General features: G+C 39.2%; 1 long non-coding RNA gene across 1 annotated transcript in view; it reads left to right on the top strand.

Annotated features, from left to right (window-relative positions):
• The window catches only part of LOC129736219 (uncharacterized), a 38,494-nt gene extending 24,350 nt beyond the window's left edge, over positions 1–14,144 (top strand). The window contains exons 2-4 of the long non-coding RNA XR_008732528.1: positions 5,332–5,526; positions 8,333–8,423; positions 12,050–14,144. This is a non-coding gene — a long non-coding RNA (uncharacterized LOC129736219). The remainder of the gene's footprint in view (positions 1–5,331; positions 5,527–8,332; positions 8,424–12,049) is intronic.
• Positions 14,145–17,835: the final 3,691 nt, after the last annotated feature.

Genomic DNA, 17,835 nt, shown 5'->3' with positions numbered 1-17,835 from the left:
TTTTTCTTCCTAGGCTAAACGGAGAAGCTGCTTTAAAAATACAGATCTGTGCTTGAAGCTGTCCTGTTCTCAGAATGTGCCTGTGGCAGTTAATAGGATTATGGTGGTATCAGCTGAGATGGATTAGGAGGTGCTTTGCTCAGGATAGGTAAACCTACCTGGTAGTGTTTTCTTGCTTTAGTCGAGAAAATCAGATATTTTTTTTGATCCACAGGAGTAAGACATAGAGAACGTTCATATAACTGAGCTGTCTTTTTAACCTGAGTTGCTCTAAATATATAACCAAGGGCAGCCTAATCCCATGTGCTATGGCTCACTGTGCAATTTATTAAACTGTTATAGTCACGAGATTAAGTCAGAAATCCCTTGTTCAGTCATGTACACAATTGCTTTGGGGGCTCCAATAGGTCAAACTCTGACAGTGTCAAGCATAATTATCTCCTGAATATATTCACACCCCCTGCAAAAGCCAGTGTTTGTTTGATTTTGCCTTATTTAAGAGTGTATTCATTAGCTTACAACCTTTTGCCAGGCTTTCTAAGCTTCAACTGAATGACTAAAATCTGCAAGAAACACAGATTCCCTGATGATTTTATTATGACATAAAACATATTGAAGGAAAATTTCCTTAAAAAATTCAAGACATAATGTTTATTTTTGCACACTGATGCAGACATGTCTATGTGATGGGGCCCATGGTGGTACACATGCAGTAATGCACGTTAACTCGTTCTTTTTTTGAGTTAGTGGTTTTATGCATATGTGATGAATTTTAATCCCCCACCTTATAATGCATTTAGAGCTCATAAAATGTGACAGCTACTGATGCTTTCCACTAGTGCACTTGGGTGGTTGGTCCATGTACTATTCAGGTGGAAGGTTTGTACAGTGCAAATGTGAAATATCAATAGCATAACTGAAGAATTAATATTACAATGACTGAGACAGCTGGAAACACTGTGTTAATAAGCACGCAGCCGAACACAGCTGAGTTGTGGTAACCTAACAAATTGTCACCTATCCGTTGAATCAACACAACCTACCTTGTGTCTGCTTCAGCTTTGGAGAAAAATCATTAATGTAAAGCTCTGACTGACTTATTGTCTGCCAGCTGAAGAAATAGTGTTTTTCTCCCACATTTTATTAATTCATTCTCTGTGATCACAGTAAGCATGTATCAATAACTAACTAAATAACACCTTTGTGCTGAAACAGTTACTTGCTACCTGTGTGGTAGTTTGATTCTGGTAGCTTGTGATCTTTGTTCCTTTCACTGATGGGAAAGCACAGCTACTTTGAGGGAAGACATCTTTTGAACTTATGCTCAAGTTGATACTACACAAAATGATATTTGTGAAAAACCATAGCAATGCCTTCGTATTTATTTTGAGCCCAAACCGTTGCATCAGTGCTGCTCTGTACTCCCCTCATTAATTTTTTATAAAAGATTATTTTAAAAATAAAATGTATTTCTCAAAACAAAAAGTCTGGCAGCTAAAGACCATACAAGAAACTAAGTTCATATACATTTTAATAATTCTTTTTAAAAGAAGAAAACCAAATATAAAAAAAATTGCGCATATGTACAATGTAAATCTAGTACAATGAAAATCTAGCACCATATGAATCACTGAAATGGCACCAGTATGTGAAGAAAAGTCAGTTACAAAAGTCATACAAACCCATTTATTTCAGAATGCCACCACATGACAGATTCATTTCTGACTTCCACCTAACTATTGGCATTCACTAAGAAAACAAGAATGAAAAAGGGACTAAGAACCTTTCCCCTATCAGTAAAGAATAGTGACATCTGTGAAACACAAGTAGAGGTCCATGAAATATCAGCAGAATTAGGGTTCGTGGGGACTGGGGATGGGGCCAGTGAGTGGGGAAGGGTCAGGGTGGAGTTGGGCAGGGAGGATGGAAGCAGCCCCCTGGGTGGGCTGGGACATGGCTTCTGGGACAGCTGGTGGGAGTAGGGAGGAGCTGGTTTTACTGAACCATGCAAACGTTCCTCTTGTGAAACTCCACATAAACGTATGAGGTATGTTTGGCACATGATCAGAAATATGAGTGATCATAACTAGACCTGTTTGGAAAACAGAGATCCATTTGTCTTAACGAAATGGTTTGGAAAATATTTCCCTTTTGAGTTGGGGTAAAAAGTAAAATGAACAATCCTCCCTCCCTCCCTGCTCCCGCTCCCAACATTACATGTAATTTTTTATTTACTTCAACAGAAAGAGATTTCTTAAAAAAATAATAATGGTGTTTACAGAGAGTTTTGGCTTGCTAGTTGTCTGCCTGCCCAGAAAGTACTGCTCAGTTTCCTCTTCCTTTCCATAAGTGAAATTATTAGTTTTCAGCTGGGGTTACTAGCAGTTAAATGTGAAATCTTTTTGTCCTGCTCCTCTTTGCTGATGCCCATTCAGGGAGTTTTTGCAGCTTTCCCCAAAGGCTGAAATACAGGGGGCCATAACATTGGTAGCTGTAACTCACTTCTCAGTAACAGAATAGAAAAATGAAAATAGCCATTGGAAAATTAAATTTTGTGGAACAGACGTTTTCTGTTTTAATGATAATAACCTTGATGAAAAATTGCTGGCTAGCTTATACCTCAAGTCTTCTACAAATATGTCAGATATTCCATTTTGTATGTTTACCTCTGATAGAATCATAGAACCATGGAATCATTTAGGTTTGAAAAAAACTTTAAGATCATCAAGTCCAACTGTTAACTTAGTACTGCCACAGCAGGATGGAAGCTGACTCTCTACAAAACTTAATTTTTACATTAAATTATGTATTTTAACGCTAGAATGTCCCTTGACTCACTACGATAGTGCTGATTCAAGATCAGCAAATTATCATAAAGTTAATGGAGTAGTAACGTTTTGTGGCATTTCCCAGTTTCTCTTTGGTTACATCAGGAAAGGGCAAGATGCCTGTCTTCTTCTGAGTAATTATTTTTGATTTGTATCTGATGCTTCACTCATTAAGCTCTGAGCTTTCTGAGATGACAGATCAGGAAGTTTTTATGGGATTTTTTGAATTTTAATATGCTAGATATTCAGATGATATACAGACACCCACTTGCACATGTATGTGTGTGCGCCATATGAAAGAACAGCAAATCTTTGAATAGTGATTCCAGTCAATGAAATTCTTATCAAATATTCGACTTTCTTGCACTTTCAAAACATCTTTTTTACAATGCTGGAGTTAAGGTTTCAGAATAATTTCTTTTTAAACCCTGCTTTCATATATTCATACTTACGTTTTCATTCACAATAATACGTATTGTTATAATGCTATTCATTGATGCATCAGGTATTTTCCTGAAAAAAATGTAGGAAAATAAAATAAAAGTTCATCTAAAAAAGAGTTTATGGGTTAGGCTTCAGGTATGAGATGGCCAGTTGATTATCAACACTGTCCATTTAATGTGAATATTGGATATGACTGTAACGGTATGTGAAATAGCTCTTCATTCTGCAAGGGGCTGGCCAAGAAGACTATCTTACCCCTTCTTCATATCATACCTAAAGCTTCTCCAAAAGGCATTGCTTAGATTAGTGTAAGAAATTTTCCCCTAAAAATGTCAAATGCGTCTTATATTTTACTCTCATCTCTGTATCCTCTCACTTCTCTCTCTGAAACTTTTTACTGAGTTTACCAATTCAGTTACAATTGGGAAAATTTTCAGTCAGAAACTGTAATCCGTTCTGTTCACTTTTTTTTTATGAGATAATGTTCGTAAGGACAGAAGTCAGTAACAGACACTACAGAAGCCAGGAGAGAAAATGGACTGAAATGGAGATGGGAAAAGAATCAAGAAAACAATTATCAACTAAGAAAGGCCATTGCATGAAAGGATAGTAGAGGTTCACTCCCCTTTGAGAGAAGGGAGAGTCAGAAGAGAAAAACATGAGCACGAACAGGCCCATAGGAACCCATAAAGTAATTTGTGGTTAGAAAAGGGTACGTCTCACAGCTGAAGTATCCAAAGGCTAAAATTAGTAATAGAGCAGAGGCATGACTGTGAGCATAGTGCCAGCGATGAACTACAGTGAGAAGAGCGACTGAGTCTCAGAAGTGCTGGAGAAGTGTTTTGCTTGAATTCTTCTGTTTTGTCCTGCAGTGCTGGAGTTTTCCTTCCTTTGAGCAAAAGAATCATCACAATGAACCATCAGCATATACCAAATCAATCACATGAGAGAGATGGGAAACGAGAGACAGACAACTGGATACTGAAATGATACATAGTCTTATTCCTCCATGAAATTTTTGCTGTAGTATCCTCTTTATCTTCATAGCAGACTAGCTTCCTTAGTTCTGTACTTTTGAGAAAGCACTAGTGCTATTTTAGCCTCTAATTCGATGTCTCTTCATGTATATAGTACAAATTTGGGGAGCATCAGATTAATATTGTCAATGTCTTGTCTTCCACGTTAGAAAATATTTTTGTTGAGGTGGTGGTGCAGTTAAAGGAACATATTCATCAAATCACAGGCACATATGATTTTGATAAAGGGAGAAGAATTTTTTTTTTTCCTTAAAAACCCCAGCACATCTAGTTACATACCATGATTGGGCAAATGCACGTGTCAAGCTATGTTTTTGAAGATAGCAATAAAGATTTGTGATCTAATTCTGTAAATCTATGTCAAACTGCTATAAATTTAGGAATAATTTGCTTTGATAACTAACTGGAAAATTAGTGTGATTCCTAACAAGAAAGAGCATGTTTATAACAGAAACTGCTGTGATAAAATGCCCTAAGAACTAAATATCCTGGAAAGAATTTTAATTCTTATAAAGATAAGTAATTGAAAGAATGCTAATTCTCTCTTTACTAGGAATGATTAGGAATGACTGTGCACATACCAAATGTCTTGAAAAGTCTGATAGTATTTTTACAGGAAGGCTAATGAGTGTTTTTGGATTGTTTGTTTGTTTGGTTTTTTTTTTTTTCCTCAGATGTGTTAATACACTCCGGTAAATAAAGACACATAAGGAAAATGAATGTTACATTGTGAAACATGGCCCCACGTTTTTATAAAGAACCGTTACGAATAAAACACTGAAACATGCCTAGCAGTGTTGGAGTCATTGCAATCAGATGTTAGGCAGGCAAAGAACTCAGCAGGAAGAAAAGGATGTCAATAATTTGGTGGTCAATAAGTATTTCCAGAATTACAAATGGAATTTGTCCTTTTTTCAGTCTACAGTCATGATTTTTAAAAAGCAATAAACCCGAAACATTTCTAAGGGACATAAATCAGTTGCACACTAATGACGTAGGAAAAAACATTCTTTGCATTTCAGACAATTTCAGAAGTTCCTTACAAGTAACTGGATGAATGAAGGGTAGAAGTTGCTGCTAAGCAACTTCATCTATCTTCTTCTGTCTTGCATTAAAGAAGAGACCAAAACACAGAAGCTGGTTGATAACTATGAAAAAATGAAAACAGTCACAGCCGGACAACAGGAGAAGACTGTGGGGTTAGGTGACATTTCCAGGTATGCTCCCCCAAGATGATAATTTTTTCATTTGTTTTTTATACACAGCGATGATTACTTTTATGGCATTAGACATATTATTTCTTAGTTTTTAAATAATATCAAAAATTCTTTTCAGGGACTATCATGTTTTGTTTGAATGATAGATTTATACGTTTCAAAAACTGATTTTATTTTCCTAATCACTATTCCAGTAATGTACACTATTAAACAGAATTATACATATTTTATTGTATCAGAAGCTTTAATTTTGGGGAAAATTTCTTAGAAATGTGATACTTATGCAGATACAGGATACAGGAAAAAACCCAGAATTCTGTAGTGTACACTACTGGTGTATCCTGTGAAGCTGGTATAAACTTCTGGACATTTGAATATGATACAATTCTTCCAAATAAATTCATGATTTTTTTTAAAACTATGATTTGTGCCTAATTATAATAGTTCTGTTGTCCATTAAGGGCACATACAATCTTCATGTAATTTTTGTCTTCTGTGTCAGCAAAGTTGTTTTCTGTGTTCATTTTCCTGACAAACCAGAAAAAGAATATGTACCACTTCATTTATCCAGCACAAAATTATGGCATTAGCCACATCTCTCAGTCCGGAGTTGCGAGCCTGTTCTAAGGAGCTCTTGGGGCATTTTGAACTTACACAGTCCATGGGCTGTGACATCCCTGAAGCATATTCCACCTGCTAGGTTAGCAGCACATTCCACCTGCTAACCTGGCCACAGCGAGGTAGGACAGATATGGGGCAGGAAAGACCCCATGTGTGATGTTAACCCTGCCCTTCTTGCTCTTGGGGTAGTGACCAGGAACCGTGACAGGGAAACGTGGAAAATAACTCCAGTGTTTGTTTCTGTGTAAACCTCTGAACATGCTGTTTGTGTGGTTGGGTGTAAGGGTGGAGCCAGCTGACAGATTACAAGAGGGAAAATGGATATGTAACTGGCAATGTAGAATATTGCCATCCAGCCAGTCCGTGATTTCCCACGCTCAGGGACCCAACAAGGAGGGAGCTGGACACAACTCTCGATACACAGCCAGGTCAGGGGAGAAGAGGTTAGTGCAACAGAGAACACTGGCAAAATAATGCTAGCTCTGGGTCTAGCAGGTTAAGCCAAAAGGCTGCCCCTCTTGGCTGAGGGCAATCAAACACCTTATGTGCAGAGGTCCCAGCATTTCCAAGTGCAGGTGGCACCTATCTGTATGAAATGTTTAATGATGTGTGCTAGTAAAGCTGGTGTTTATACTGTTCTGGGACATAGGGTCCCTTTGCAGGCTCCACATACACTCTGTGCTCTTTTATCTGGTGAAGCTCAGTGAATGAAAAGAAATAAAAGAACTGTTACTTTGCTTGAAGGTAAATTCACTGCAACCAGGGTGCCAAATAACTGTGTAGGTGTTAAACTAATCCAAATGCATCTGAAGGAAGAAAATTGCTTAAAGGAACTGCATAATTCAACATAACCACCTAACCCTTCTTAAGATTTCTTTCTCCTGCAGTGATTTACTATAGGAATGCATTATTTTATCTCAAAGTGCTCAACAATCACAACTGTCACTGATCCCTTTTACAGCAAGAGGTCCTTGTGAAGCCCTTGCCAGGTCATCTTCCCACATGCCTGCCTGTAGACCTTCAGACAGTGAGTGGGACACAAGTGATGATCTTTTCTAATACTTTATATTAAAACAACTTGTATAGAATCATGTGAGAAAGCTGCGACCCAGGCAAGAACAGACCAGAGCTCTTCTGTATGGCAATATCTACAAGAGCCACAAGTGTCCTTCTTAATCCTGAAGAATCCTTCAAGCCTTCTGCAAGGAAGAGTATGCCAGGGAAACCTTCAGTCACCAGCTCTGGCCACCATGCCCTCAGCCATCCTCCTTTGCACCGTCCCACCTGTGCAGCAAAAGGACAGACATTCCTGAAAAGCACCATGCTACGTCATGAAGGAATGTCTTGGTTCTATTTGCAAGCGTATAGTATGGTGTACTAAAGCCTTGTACTATCTTTGTGAAATGTGTGGAGAAGCCTGCTTTGAGTCTCTGCTTATATGGAGATGGTGGAAAAGCACTTTGTTCATGTGGTTCCCCCGGAGCTGTGGATGAGCCCCTGAAGCCACACAACACATCTGAGGGAGACAGTCCTCAAGGAAGGGAAGGTGGCTTAGCTCTCCCTCCCTGCTCCCTTGTAGGGGAGGGTTTCTGCTCAAGAGCAGGTGTTGCTGGTTATTTAGTTGTGGTGTCCCAGTGTTTGTGTTCAGTTGTTATTTTGGCATGTTGCCACAGCTTTGCTGACAGATGGGAATGACACGCACCTGTACCTGGGATGCAGACAAATGGAATTTCGTGTAAGGCACTAGAGCAGGGGTGCTCAAACTATGGCCCGCGGGCTGGATACGGCCCCCCAGGGTCCCCAATCCGGCCCCCCGGTATTTACAGACACCCCCGCCGGGGGTTGGGGGGGGAACCAAGCAGCCGCAGATGGCTGCCTGCCGCTTCATCCGCGCGCCGGCCCCCTGGTTAAACAGTTTGAGGACCCCTGCACTAGAAATATTTATCTTCCAGAGCTTTCTTCTTGCTGAATTTCAAAGGCCTACTGTAATCAGTGAAAACGCAGGAACATTCAGCTGAAGGTCAAAATCAGATTTATTTTATCTGATGAGAAATACTTGGCAAAGCATAGTTCTCTCACTAAAAATATATAGATATGAATATATGTAGTTTTAGTTACAGAATTCTTTTTTAGCTGCTCAGTAAATGAAGGTCTTAATAATAGTATGTTTATCCTTTTCCCCCAGCATCTTTTACTGCTGTCAGTGAACACCATAGTAGAGACCCAGACTTTGTCCATGACATGGAGTATGATGACACTGAAAAGCTCCTCTCCTCGTAAGTAAGGACGATGGCAGCTTGGTAGATTGGAGATATGAAACAGATGGTTGAATTTCTGGTTTAGATTTAAAATTACTATCTCTTTCTCAAAAGTTTGTTTTTTTTTTTTTTTTCTGGCTGCACATGGATTTGAGCATGGTTTCACATGCTAGAAAACACATGGGGAATTTTATGTTTGCATCAACTCCCAGCAGGATTTTATGTATGCACAGATGATCACATTATTCACATTTGTTGGACTGGGAGTAGAAGTGTAACCCTCCATGGAGTGAATGCAGGGAATTTAGAATATATCTCAAGCTCTTCTGCACGTTTTCATTCAGTGTTGCAATGTTCCGGGAAAGCTGTGGATTCACCTCAGCGCACTGCCTTGGAAACATCAAGCTGGAGAATTGTATTTAAACCAGAAAATTCTTAGGACTGTTTGTTTTTGTGAGCATTTCCTTTTTAAAAGCAAGAAGTGTACAGCCAAGCCATCCAAAGTAAATAATTTGTAAAAGACACATCTTTCAGGTGGCGTAAGTAGTAGATTTCTGTTCAATCATGTGAAATATAGAAGTGACTATAAGGCTAATGGAAAAAAGAAAGAACACACTGAAAAATGGTCAACCTGCTTCTAAAAAGAGCTACTATACTTGTTTATATGTATATATATATATATAAAACTATAACTTGTTAATATGGCGTTGGGTTATTAAGTTTGTAGTCTTCACCAGGTAACTAATACCTGCTCTAAAGGCAACTAAACATATAAGTAGTTTCCCCTGGAGTCATTGGGTCTCTTTCCACTGACTCAGTGTTGCAGAGTAATGTACGTATTCCATTCCCCCAGCTGGCTTTAAAAAAATTTCGAACAGTCTGACAGATTAAAATGGTGCAAGTAGGCAATTTCCACAGAGGTAAACCCCTTCTGTTACAGTATTTATAAGGAACTTGTGAGAAGTATTTCCTAGTTCTGTTTCAGGTAATAAGAAAAAGGAAAAGAAAGAGGCTGGGAAAAAAACCCCAAAGCTGATACTAGATTTCAAGAATACGTCTTAAAAATTATTGAGAATTATCTAAAAAATTATCAAAAAAATGAGCACAAGCTATTTCTTTAATTTCTGGATCAGTGCTATTTTTCAATATAAATTTATGATTTATTGTCGAAACATTTCCTTCCTCCTCAAGACTTTTTCTTCAGCAAAACTTTGCATAGGAATTTTTTAACAGCTCTATATTGTGTGATTGCATTTACAATATATTTTTTTTAAACTGATAGAGTGAGACATAGTATTAAAAACACACACACCCACACCCATTTACTAATTAAATCACACTGGATCCCATGAGAAATAGTTGTTAGTAATGAAAATAAAGTATAATTTACTAGCCACGTAAGCACAGTGGGCAGGTCTGACATCAATTCTGTATGTTTGTAACTAGATGACCTGTAGATGTGAGAGTTTCAAGGGGACTGGCCAAGGCTTGCAGAGCAGAGCCTACCGTTTCTCATTTGACTGAGGTGTCAGACCTTTCAAAGACTTCATGTTGGCTTGAAATCTCACAGCACTGCTGTTTTAGTGCAAGCCCTGATAGATGTTGCATTGAGCAAGGGCTGAACAACTGCAGGAAACGGGGTGACACCTATGAAATGACCATTTGCAGCAGAGGTAGCAAACCACTGTGCGCTTGAGGCAAGACCAGCAGAGGGAAAGAGGTACACAGTCACCTCCTTCTTATGTGGGAAGGTGGGGCTGGGCTATCTGGGGTAATGGAAACATTTGGTTCACACAGGGAAGACCCAAGGGAAGGAGAAGCACAGAGGCAGCCTCCCTAGGGCCAAGGTGGCCCACTAGCTGGATGCCCACGGTGCTCTTGCGTGCACCAGCTCCCGTGGGTTCATTTGGGGAGTGCAACCAATCTGTTGCCCCAGAAGGGCTTGCTGGAGCACCTCCTTTCACCTTTCTGTTACTGAGGCTGGCACACAGACTGAAAGCAAGCTCTGGGACCTGGGACCATACCCTTCCACCTCCTCACCCTTCGTCCATGGCATTAGTCACATCTTTTCAATAACTAATAGCAATTTGCATACTCTGGGCTGGGAGCTGTGCTACAGGCAGATGGGGAGAATCCAACATGGGAGGACATTTCCTTTGTCACTTTTTATTGAGAATCAAGCTTTATCAGCAAAGATATAGTTCCTAGTAGTTAAAATAACCCATGAGGTGACAACTGTAACCCCAGGGCTTACCAAAGTGCTCAGGAGCCGTGGCCTCCCAGACTTGTCCTTTATCTCATGTTTCTCTCAGGAGTGATGAAGTTTCCCTGAGCACTGACCCAAACAGAAAGTAAAACTTGTCCACTGTGGTCTCCTTCTTTTCTTGAGAGGGAGCAATGATCTAGGGAGCAAAGATCTAGACTTACTAAATCATGTTAGTAATGCGGGAGATGAGAAGTTGCACTGTTTGCGAAAAATCCTTGGCTCAGGTTTCATGTCCACCATCATGTCCATACGGCATCTAACACAACAGGGTACAAGACTAGCTGGGGTCACTGGGTGATACCACAGTATACAATTTAATCACAAACATGTTGCAAATTTGTTTTTTAAAAGACTGCTTTCAGAAGCATCACTGACAGCAGAACAACAATATAGCAGCCTGAAGCCCAGTGGCAGGAGGAAGGAGCAGATGTTTAGCTCTCTGCAAATTTCTAAAGGTTTTCCCAATAATGAATAGGAATCACTTTAGCAGAATGAAGGAGAGCAGAAGCATGAGTAACTGCATGGAGTTAAGTAAGGGCAAAAGTTAACTGTCTGGATAACCTCTGTGACAGCAAAATCTACAAGTCTGTGGAGAATTTTCCCAAAGGAAATGGTGAAAACTTCTCTGATTGACATACGTAGATAGAATATTCTAGCGGTTTTCTCCAGATGTGATTTACAGTACAGAAAAAAATACCTCAAAATAGAAAGTTCTTTTCCTTCTCAGTTTACCATTTTTTGTTTTTCTTTTCCTTTGGACAATCAACTACAAAATCAGAGTATGCAAATACAATATATATAAGACAACTTTTCCATTGAAGCTATACTGGCTGGTCTTTCCACCTTCTCATGAACTCTCAAAAGAACCGTAAACTATCTCCTGCCCCTCTTATGCTCCATTGTGAATAATAGTGTAGAGAGTACCTTAATTATGACTTGATTTTTAACCTGGTGATACAGCAAAGTTAAGACCTTGGTCAGTTTACAGATCAGATTCATATTCTATTCAGTCATATGAGAGTCATAATTAGGGTATTTATCTAAGGATATTTTTTTTTTACCTCAAAGTTCAGGTTATTCCACATGCAAATACTGTGTACAAGTAGGTAGTTCTTGCCAGCAAAACATTTTGCAATGTGATGCAGTGGTTCAGTATGTTTTTGTAGAAGGTGACCTTCGTAATGTGAAATTGTAGGTTTAATATTTTGCTTCTTCTTAGGCAGATGATTAAGGTCTCAGATGGGATATTTTCAGGAGCCAGCGCAGTCAAGAGGTTAATTAAAATGAAGAATATTTTGTGAGTTGTAAAAGTCTGTAATTACGTAGAACCTTTTTCTATTTTTAAGCTATTCTCAGACATCCCGATTTTTGTTTATAGTCTGAAGAACAAGATGACCTGACACTTTCTGCACTTGAAGACATTGTGGAGCTCATGGGCTGGCATCATTCTTCAGTAAAAGTTCGAGAATTTGATTTATATATACTTTCTACAGTGATATACTAGAAACAGATAACTACAGATTCCAATAACTTCATCTTTCTGATAGGGTTGTTCACTGTAGTCAAAGACACTTCTACATCTGGTTTCACCTCTAGTAAAGCCAAAAAATATACTTGCCTCCTTACTGACCTTCCATTATTAGAAGACAAGGCAAAAAAGTATTATTTTCCCCCTGTTCTACGCACCATTTTAAGTATGACCCTACCTCTTACTTAATTCTGCTCTGATGCACAGATCTTTCAGCTATTCAGGCATATACTTGGGGGAAATAGTGAGTCTGATTTCAATAATGGCAAGAGCTCTGTAAAAATCACCAGGGCAATTGTATTAAGCTCAAGCTGCTGCTTTCTCATAGTAATGGTCTGGAAGTAAAATAAAACCAAACAACCCTAGACACAGCTATTTCTTATGGCAGTCTATTGTAGGTGTTTACTTCTACCCAGCAGGTCAGCCACATATTTTACAGAGCCAGTTCTTGCAGTCTCTCTCTCTTTTTTTTTTTTTTTTTTTAAAAAAGGCATTCCATAAAAGGAGAGAGTACAAACACAACACCACATTCGTCATATAATTTATTAACACGTAAATTTCTACCTGCAACTGAAAGACCTGTCAGATATCAAGGATTATTGAAAGTCTACCTTGCAAAACCCCTTCCATGCCGTTACTTCCAGTGAAGTCAGTACTACTAAACATTCAGGTGATATTCATCCATGTGAAAATCTTTAAGCATTTTTAAAGTTGATTTCAAAGACCAGGAAGTTTCCAGACATGGAAACAGACATGCCTCTGTCATACCTAATGAATGACATGCCTCAGAGGTCTAGAAGCTGACATTGTAATACACACATCTTTGAGTCTGAAACCTTTGCTGATGAACTAGTTTGAGTTCAATTGAATCATAAGTTCATTTTCCCTTGCACTAGGTATCCATTATAAACTGACGGGTGGCTGTTCTATAGAAAACAGATAATGTCCTTGTTCACATTTTTATTTTTATCCATTGCAATATTTATATATTTTTGGTTTTTAAAAAATAGTTGCTTTGATTATCTGCTATTGACAGATATCATTACGTTATCAGTTTTATTAGTGTGGCAGGCATGATATAAACCAAAAGATATAATAAATGTCTTTACAGAACATTTAAGCAGCTTGAAATCCTAGGGAGGCTGAATGATAAATATAAAATGCTGTTGGGTTTATGATTTCAAAGTATTACTTGCTGAGAATCAAATGTGTTCCATTATATTAGGAGGTCAGCATCTACTGAAGAAAAAGGCATAGGAAATCCAGCCTCCCTCATGAGGGCTGGCGTGTCTTGGGAAAACCCAGACAGCGCAGGCAGGAAAAAAAGCCATATTTACTTCACTAATTAATAAAGACATTTCATTTCTTTGAGATAAAATTATGGGTTTATAGGAGGAAAGGCCTCCTTGCTGTAGTCTTGAACTGACAGTCTTATAATATAAGGCTTGGCCTTGTTTTAATGAGATATTTCTGACATGTGGCCACTGTGTCAGTCGGATCAGTTTTTTGCATGCACCTGAGCTGCATTGATACACTGCTGGCTGTGGGTGGGTGGCTTCTCCCTCAGCAGTGCAGTATGGTTAACAAAGGCCACGCTTAAAGGAGTGAAATGGTCCCCCTTACCCCACAAACCAGTTATGCTCACCTACAGTTTCAGTCATTCATAGTCTTGACCACCTCTGCTTCCGTATTCCTTAAGGAATCGACTGATCAATATTTGTCTTAATTTCCATTGAGGCAAATGCTCATTGATTCCCTTTGGGCAAGAAGCAGGGCCAGCTGCACCCAGGACTGTGCCTAGGTTTATTTTACTGACTCCCAGGAGAGAGACCCCACAACCTTCCTGAGCAGCCTGTGCCAGTGCTTGGCCACCCTCACAGCACAAAAGTGTCCCTGATGTTCAGACGGCACATTCTGTCTTTCAGTTTGTGCCCATTGCCTTTGTGCCCGTTGCCTTTGGTCCTGTCACTGGGCACCACTTAAAAGTCTCCGGCTCAGCCTTCTCTGAACACTTCAGATATTTGTAAACATTAATGAGATCCTCCCTCTGGGCCTTCTCCAGGCTAAACAGTCCTAGGTCTTTCAGCCTCTCTTCACATGTGAGGTGCTCCACCACCCTCTGGGCCAAACTGTTCAGCCACTTTTCAATCCACCTCACTGTCTGCTCATCCAGCCCATACTTCATCAGCTTCTCTAAGAGGATGCTATGGGAGACTGTTGAAAGCCCTACTGTAGTTTAGGTAGGCAACATCTACTGTAGTCTAGGTAGGTAATGGTCACTGCTGAAGTGACACTCGTCTACCAAGCCAGTTAGTTATTGTAGAAGGTCTGAAGTGACACTCGTCTACCAAGCCAGTTAGTTATTGTAGAAGGTTATCAGGTTGGTTCTTCATATGGCTGGAATTTGCTTCCAGGATTAGCTGCTCCATCAACTTCCCAGGGATCAAGGGAGGCTGACTGGCCTACAGATCTCTGGGAGATGTAGCTGTAGAAAGTCTTTTCAATGAAGTCAGGTAGCCCAGAAGACACAATGAAGTATTACAATAATAAAACAAGAGTTAATAAGCAATTGGTGAGGCAAGATTCAAATTCTCAGGGCAGGGGTCTAATAAAGAAAAACAAGGCAAAAGAAGTGCTACTGGAAAAATCAATGTAGGTGACAGCAAGCTGAGGCAAAGTTCGGACAACTGCTGAAATCGTTGTGTTCAGAAGGAACGAGGAGCCACAGAAACAGGAAGAAATTCTTCATTGCAGCTATTGGACATACACATTTAAGTAATATGCAACAAAATGTAACCTTATATGTCCTTAACCTATGTGCTGCTGCTGCTGCTAAACCAAATAAGCGCTTTCATTGCTGACTGTGATGTGCAGCAAGCATGGTCTGCAGTGGCAGGAAACTCATGTGAAAAAATGGGCAGATTAGGAAATGAAAACAACATTACAAATCTAAACAAACCAAAACCTAAACTGTTGGTTCTGTAAGCATATGGATGTGAAATTTGTGAGAGTGTGTTTCTAAATTCTGTCAGGGAAAATATATTGTGATGTCCTCTGGAGGGGTTGGTTTCGTTGCAGTTTAGTATTGCTGATGCTTCATTAAGTCAAGCTGTTGAATTGGCAGAAGTGATGTGCTGTCTGGGTGAGGTGAAGTATCGTAATGCTGAAGTCACCAAAAATCACATGGCAACTGATACAGAATTGGGATGTGATTGTACATTAAAAAGGTTGTATCGTAGTTGCTTAACTGGCTTAAGCTGAAGTATGGATGAATATGTGCTTTATGTTAATGCTAGCTTTTTACAAGGCTAAGTTAGATGTTGAACTATGATAAGTAATGTGAAATTTAAGTAAAAATATATTATGGATAATTGCATAAAAAGTTTAAATAAACCACTAGGCTTTAATTTTATTCCATAAAGATGCTGGTTTCTGATTCTCTAAGACACAAAATCTGCATGCAGTCATAGTGCATGAAAACTTACTTTGTGCTATGTGGTACATAAAAGATCTCAGAGAAGGCTGACCTCAGTGTACCCTTAGGCATGGTTACAAAGGATACTTAAATGCACACTTCTAGCAAAAATCCCAAGCAACAGATTTATGACAAAAATTGCCACGTGATAACACTTAATTCTCCAAACACAAACTGGGCAATAACATTTGTTTTGTGGTCCTTTTCTTTGTACAAATCAGGTGAACTTCTAGCTTTATTCTCAGTCTTGTTTTGAAATTGAATACGGATTCAACACAGCAACGTACAGAAAAACCTCAGAAAAGAAGTTAACTAGAACCAGATGTTGAGCAAGATGCCACACACGGAGAAACCCACTTTAAACAACCACCTTACTGTAGTTACTTGAGTCAGCTCAGTTTATGGCAAACAGAAAGGAGCTTTTCTTAGTTGCTATAAACTGGTGCACATACTTCAGCACGTGAAACCAACACCCCCTTAAAAAACACAGCGATTGGTTGTAGGATTTAGAGTTTTATAATTTTGTGTCCCTGGTGACCAACTCTGGATGATACAAAAGCAAAAGCTTGGACAATCTACCGGATTCACATGACGAGTTCTGGTTTTGTTTTTCTTTAATCTGAATCTGAAAGATTATACCTTTGTTCTGTACATTCCAAATCAAAGTCTCTGATACTGCTAGGGGAAAAAAAATTAAATGGAAGAGATGCTGCCAGCTTCAAAGCCACACTTCAGACTGAATTTTTATCTGCTGTTACTACATGCAAGTAAATTAGCTGAAAGAGATTTGAGGAGAAAGATATTTTTCCAGTTCTTTTTACTTTGATTTTTTTCTTTCTTTTTTTTTTCTTTTTTTTTTTTTTTTAAATATACCAGGTACCTGGGTTTCTGAAACAGGTTGAATCCAATGTTATTTCTGCCTAATTTTTGACTGGATGTGCTTTGGACAATCTATCAGCTACTGTCATTAGAGGGGAAAGCAGGAAAGACCTCAAGAAAGCCTGAAATCCAGAATGGGTAGGACAGACAGTAGAATGGTTTAACAGAACTGGAGGTCAGAAAGCAATGTCACGGTTGATTGCCTGATGCCTTCTGTGCTGGGGAATGCCCTGCAAAGCACGGAATGGTCCCTAGGCCCAAGGCTTATGAGACTGCTGGGAAGCTCCTGGCACTGGTACAGGCTCCAGCTAGAAACAGTCCGTGTCAGATGTCTGGGTGATCTCCTACATCGTGCATAGGAGCGCTTCTGGTGCTCCCACATACCCTTTCTTTTATAGCCTTGCAAATATTAACTATGGAAATTAGTTGCTGGACAGAAATATGGTGATAGTTTGTTCTGGAGAATTCAATGAGGCTGCGGACCCAGACATCTGAGGGTGAATTTATTCTCTCCAATTCACAGCCTTCCTCTTCCAACTTCTTTGCAGTCTGTAAGGGCAGTCACTGATTATCCACCGGGTGGCAGAATCACAGGACATCTAGCTGGTTAAGGAAACACAATGTCTCCAGGATCTTTTAGGGTTAGATGAGATACAGGCGTTTTCATACCACAGGGCTTCAGGGATAACGAGAACATGAAGTGCAGTGCAGCTTTTACAATATTTTCAGCTACCAAAAGAGAGGGGCTCATAGTTTCTCACAATCAATCAGATATTTCCAAGCCAGACTGTCTTAACCATCCTGCTCAAACGTCTGAATGTACAGTCTTCAAGGATTTTCTGCAGAAACCAAATGAAATCCATAAAAACAGTGAAGTCTAAAGTGACCAGTTCAAGACATGGTGAGACAATGAGTTCTTATAATGAAATGGTTACAGATTTCATTAAGACACATTTTGCATGTTTGTGGGGTTTTTTAGGCATATGATTCATATTATTCTTTTACAGTGATCTGTCTTGCTAACCCATGAAATGTTATGTCTTCTAGGTAGGCCAGCAAAGGCAATTTCTCCCTGTTTAGGTCACTGATAAAAGTACACAGGACCAAAAAAGAATATCGGAGGGATTTTGCTAGAAGAAGTTCCACTCATTAATGATTTCACATTGACAGCGTTTTAAGATTTCTCATTTAGCCACTGTTTTTAGTCTGTCAGACACATGCCTTGTTAGTGCCGTTTACTGCAAATGTTTTTTTTTTTAAATCAAGTGTCCAGGTAATAATG

This window comes from Falco cherrug, chromosome 5 (genome assembly GCF_023634085.1).
Source record: "Falco cherrug isolate bFalChe1 chromosome 5, bFalChe1.pri, whole genome shotgun sequence".
NCBI lineage: Eukaryota > Metazoa > Chordata > Aves > Falconiformes > Falconidae > Falco > Falco cherrug.
The sequence above is the reverse complement of the archived record's forward strand: the minus strand, read 5'-3'. Positions and strand labels throughout refer to the sequence as shown.